Here is a 5,243-nt window from a genome sequence, read left to right as displayed (position 1 = left end):
ATTAACCGGATTCGTATGACCTAAAAATTAAAAAAAAATCATAATCATCTCTAATATATAAAGGTAACATTTGCGTAATTAATGTCAGTTCCCAAGATAGTTAATTTATGTTTCGTTAAATGTACGTAATATCTTTTCCTGTTTATTTGAAAAGTTTTAGAAAAATAGTTAACTGATTTTCATGTAATTTGTGACAAAGAAAATCGAAATATATGAATACATGCATTTGATATAGGAACAAAAAAAATAATCGAAAAAAATATAAAAAACAAAATAAGGTACTGATATTCTAGTGCACAAGAGCGAATGTTTGAAGCAGAGAATGGTGATAGAAATTATAAGCAATAATAATGATGTTGTAGGAGAAGGTTTGAAGAAAAAAACGATTGAAAATAAATGTGAGCTGCGGATTCAAGGATGAATCAGATATGTATGTGATAATTTGAATATGATTTTTTGGTATTATTGATTTCCTAATAAAAATAGATTTTATATTGATCGTTTACTAATATAAGCGGATTTATATTAATGGTTGATATTAATGTCTTGATTGAAATGGTTTGTTAGTAATATGCTTTTAAAATTGACAATATTAAAATCTTTATAACCGGAAATTCAAAATTTAAAATATGGAAAGCTTTTATTGGAATTAAATACATTCCATTTCTACGAATGTAAGTTATTGTTTAACGATTGGAAAACATTTATTGGAACTAAATACATTCCATATGAGGAAGATGATGTCAGCAATTTGATCTAAGGGTGGAAAAAATAAGATTGAAATACAATTAAAGGTCCAGATTATTTAAGATATGTCATAAAATTTCTCTTTTAATAATATTTAGAGATGTTTAATCTTTTTTTTTTTAAATTACCTCGTATAATACAAAGGTTTCATACCTAGTATCATATATTCTCAAACACAAAGAAAACTCACTACACTTACACCTACCCCCTCCATCCCTCTTTAAGATATGTTTAATTTTTCCTATTAAAATAATTTTGGACCATCCTCCTTACAACTAGTCTTACTAGAAATAGATTTCAAAATTTATCCATAACCTACCAACCAAAAGACTAACATATTTAAATAACATATAATTCTTAATCTACTCTAATAAATAAAATATTTTCTTTATCAAATATCACTTTTTTATTAATTTAGATACATTTCATTTTATGATATTTTTTAATAAATGTTTTTTTTTCATATGTCATTTTCTTATTATTATTATTATTTTTTCTTAATTAACATATCACATTTACACATCAATAAACAATTGCCTTAATTGAAAATAATCAATAAATTACAGTTACTCATATATTGTATTTAACTAGGTTAAAACCCGTGGAACCCACGAGTGATAAATTAACATAACTTATATTTTAGAAATAAAAATTAAAGAAATAGCAACATAATTTCATTTGCCTAATGTTGAACGCATGATTTTATGAAAACAATAAATCAAATAGAAATGTAATGCATTGTTATTTCTGACTAAAAAAGACTATTTTGAAAAAAAGAAATAAAAATCTTGACTGATAAACATCCATCCCATGTATCTTTTATATTTTAGTATCTCACTTTTAATATTAACCTTGTATTTCCTAATAACATCATCTTTAAAAAAGATACCTCTAATGCCACTATCTTCATATAAGCAAGTGCCTCGAAATGATAGAAGCATAAGACAGGGGGCAAGGCAGCAAGGCAGCTAACTCTGATTCGATCTGCATTATAGAATGATAAAATCCTTAGTACCCAATTACAACTTTGGATAAGACTTAAGCATATCAATAATATCACTAAACTCTGGAAACCATGGATCTCTAAAAGCCGATGAAAGAAAAGACCACAAATTATCTTCAAAATGCCAAAAAAAAAAGAGCAAATGCAGATGTGCAAATTGGATTGCAGCACACAGGAGCTATTTGTAGTAAATTTACTTACATATCTTTGCTAAAATGATATAATATAATATAATGTTTGCAACAGATGTTTACAAATTGTGAAGTAAATAGCAAGTTACTTGTATTGTGAAGTAATGCAAAAAAGGGAAAGTTGGTTTTTTCAAGCTAAATAGCAACGCACTTTTTTTTATCTCATACAAAAACATAAAGTTATTTTTTTTCACGGTAAAAAACAACGTAATTTTCATTGTCTATTTATTGTGACCTGATGCAAAGAAAATGACAAATGTTTCATGCTAAATAACAATGTTTTCCCGCACAAAATAAAAATGCATCTTCCTTTTTTATTTATTGTGCCCAGATGCAAAATTGGCAAGTTAGTTTCACTTTTTAATGCTAAATAGCAACATACTTTTCTTTTTCTATATTTTTGCAACCTAATGCACAATAAGGAAACTTATTTTATCTTTTCGAGCTAAATAACAACTTAGTTTCTGTCTTTTTTTGTAACTCATGCAAAAAATAGGAAAAGGTAGTTTCTTTTTTTCACGCTAAAAAACAATGTATTTTCCTTTTTGTATTTTTTTTGACATGATCCAAAAAGGTTTTTTCGTGCTAAATTGTAATGTATTTTCCTTTGTCTAGTGTTTCTTACCTAATGCAAGAATGCAAAAAATACGACTTAGTTTTTTTTTTTTTTTTTTTTTTTTTTTTTTTTTTTTTTTTCTAGTTAAATAGCAATTCATTTTGTTTTGTTTTTTTTTTTTTTAAGACTTGATACAAAAGGGCAATTTAGTTTCTTTTTTCATGATAAATAGTAACTCATTTCACCCATCATAAGTAGGGATACAAAGAGAATGGACAATTTTACCCTTTTAACCATAAGTGATGATGAGTAAGAAATGATTGCTTGTCTAATAACTATTATAAACTCAATTTGCATCAAGTAAAAAAGAAACAATTGATAAAAAGCAGACATTTATTTTGATTATTCAAATCACAAATCATTAGTTTAAAAACATATATCTTCCAATTTGATATTTCTCATCTGCACAAAAGCTTCATCATTTTCCATATATACTAACAAAGTTAATCAACATCCATTTCTCAATTAATTAGTTTTGTATATTCTATGGTGAATATTACATCAAAACATGTAAAATAGTTTCATTTCTAAACACCATTTAAAAGCTCAATTTTCCTTACTTTGATCCCTATTTCACACATTCTTCAGCCCTTGTAAGAGCATCTGTCAACACATCAATTGTCCAATCCTTAACATCCTCCTACAAAATAGCAACACACTTTATATTTTCACCTATAATAAGTTGATAACAATCTACTTGTATTCATTCTTCTACTGTTTATAGTAATATGATTAAGCAAACAGTTGAAGAACTTATGAAAAAAATAAGAAATGAATGTTAGTGATAAAGTTTGAAGATTTACCATGTGTAGAGGCTCCCCTGTTCTTATTCATGCATTTGGTCGAGCAAGTTTAGATTCAAATGGAGTTCTTGGTCGAAATTCTCTAAATTCTTCCCATTCCTCTCGAGAAAGCATCCTAACAATGCCTTGACCAGGTGGAGCATTCTGCATCTTCTTCTCTATCCTTTCTTGTGATGTTGAATCATCATACTATCAATCATTATAGAAACAAATCAATTTCTGAATTTCTAATTTGTGCTTTAGCAATTAGCAATTAGCAATCAGATCAGCAATCATCCATAGAAACGATTGGATAGGTTTCATACGCGAACACAACTGTATTTCGATCGATTATAACAAAATTAATAAACGCAAACAAATTTGTTGAAGTTGAAAGGAACGGTGTACCATCATGAGAAGCTTGGCGAAAAGTTAAAAGGAACTGTATTTCGATCGATAATGCATATATTCAATCGACAAATAAAAAGATAATAAGAGACAGATTCTTAGAAAACGCATAAACCCTAGTCGATGATTCTGCTCTGATGCCAAAACATCCCCTTATAATCCCTTGATACTAGATCATCTTTGTTTTGCGATCAATGCGTAAATCACAACTTCAATTCGGAAGAATTTTAGAGGATTTGAATTTTGATTTGATTTGAATTAGAGAGGAATGATTACGGAAACTACTACTTCAATACGATATATATTACAAGTCAAAGGATGCAGGGCAATTTCAGAAATTTAGTTAGATGATAGGAGCAGGAAAAATAGATTGGGAGGGGCTATGTGGCGGTTAATATACTGTTTTATTAGAAGAGAAGAAGATATATTTTTTAAATTTAAATTTTAAATTTTAAATTTCAAATATAAAATTTCAATTTTAAATAAATTTTTGTTTTAACTTTCAATTTAACTTTTTATTTTATCCACACTGTATAACATATGGATCTTATAACTAGTTAACCAATGTAATCAAACTCCTATACAGCACGCGGGAGGATTAACCTACCTGTATTCCATTAGACGGGACCAAGTGGATTCTAATACATGAAACACATTTTTCTTGGAACGGTTGATCTTTTTTTATTTTTATTATTTATTTATTTATTTGAAATTTATGGCTTCAAAACACATGAAGCACATCTTATTCAAATTATAAATAAGTTCTATATATTAAACGATTCGGAATTATTAGATAATAATTAGCATAAGATAGAGGTAACGATGGAAAAAAATTCAATAATTTCTACTAGTATCATATTTTTATACAAAAAATTATTCCAACAAACTGTATGTAATGTAATAATCGTCATACAAAAAGGTTAAAGAGAGAACCTTACAATTAAATTTTGTCATTTCCAAAAAATTCAAATGACTAAAACTCGGGATTCCGGGATACTTCGAAGGATAGGTCTCCAGTAAGTCCGAAAATCTCTTTTCACTTGATGGCTTCTTAGAATTTGTATTCTTTTCATATCCTTCAACCATTGTTGTATCCATTTTGATGCTGATGATCTTGGTCGGATAACATGACACCTCTCATTGTTGTCATGTTTCTTCACAACTTGTCCAAGAACTTGCTCCAGTTGTTGTCTTTTAACTAAGATTTTCAGCCTCACCACACCGTCTTGTTGCAGGGATTGTGAAACAGCTCCACCCAGAAACTCCATCATTCTATTTCTTGTAGCCATTTGATTTTTTCGACCTTATGATATGAGATGAAAAAAATATTTATTTTATTTTTGGAGATAGATAGTTATGGTTATATGTCAATTAATTGCATGGTTTATATAGTTGCTTGATGCGCCTCAATAAAAAATTTAATAGATAAAATCACAGCACATGAGAGTTGGTACATTAATGATCAGGAAGAATGTCAAACACATTAACTGGACAAC

General features: G+C 28.1%; 1 pseudogene; it reads right to left on the bottom strand.

Moving 5' to 3' along the window:
• Window positions 1–3,113: 3,113 nt before the first annotated feature.
• LOC111899701 (uncharacterized) lies at window positions 3,114–5,036 on the bottom strand (annotated as a pseudogene).
• Between the last annotated feature and the right edge of the window lie 207 nt (window positions 5,037–5,243).

Source organism: Lactuca sativa, chromosome 4, assembly GCF_002870075.4.
Source record: "Lactuca sativa cultivar Salinas chromosome 4, Lsat_Salinas_v11, whole genome shotgun sequence".
Classification (NCBI taxonomy): domain Eukaryota; kingdom Viridiplantae; phylum Streptophyta; class Magnoliopsida; order Asterales; family Asteraceae; genus Lactuca; species Lactuca sativa.
The sequence above is the reverse complement of the archived record's forward strand: the minus strand, read 5'-3'. Positions and strand labels throughout refer to the sequence as shown.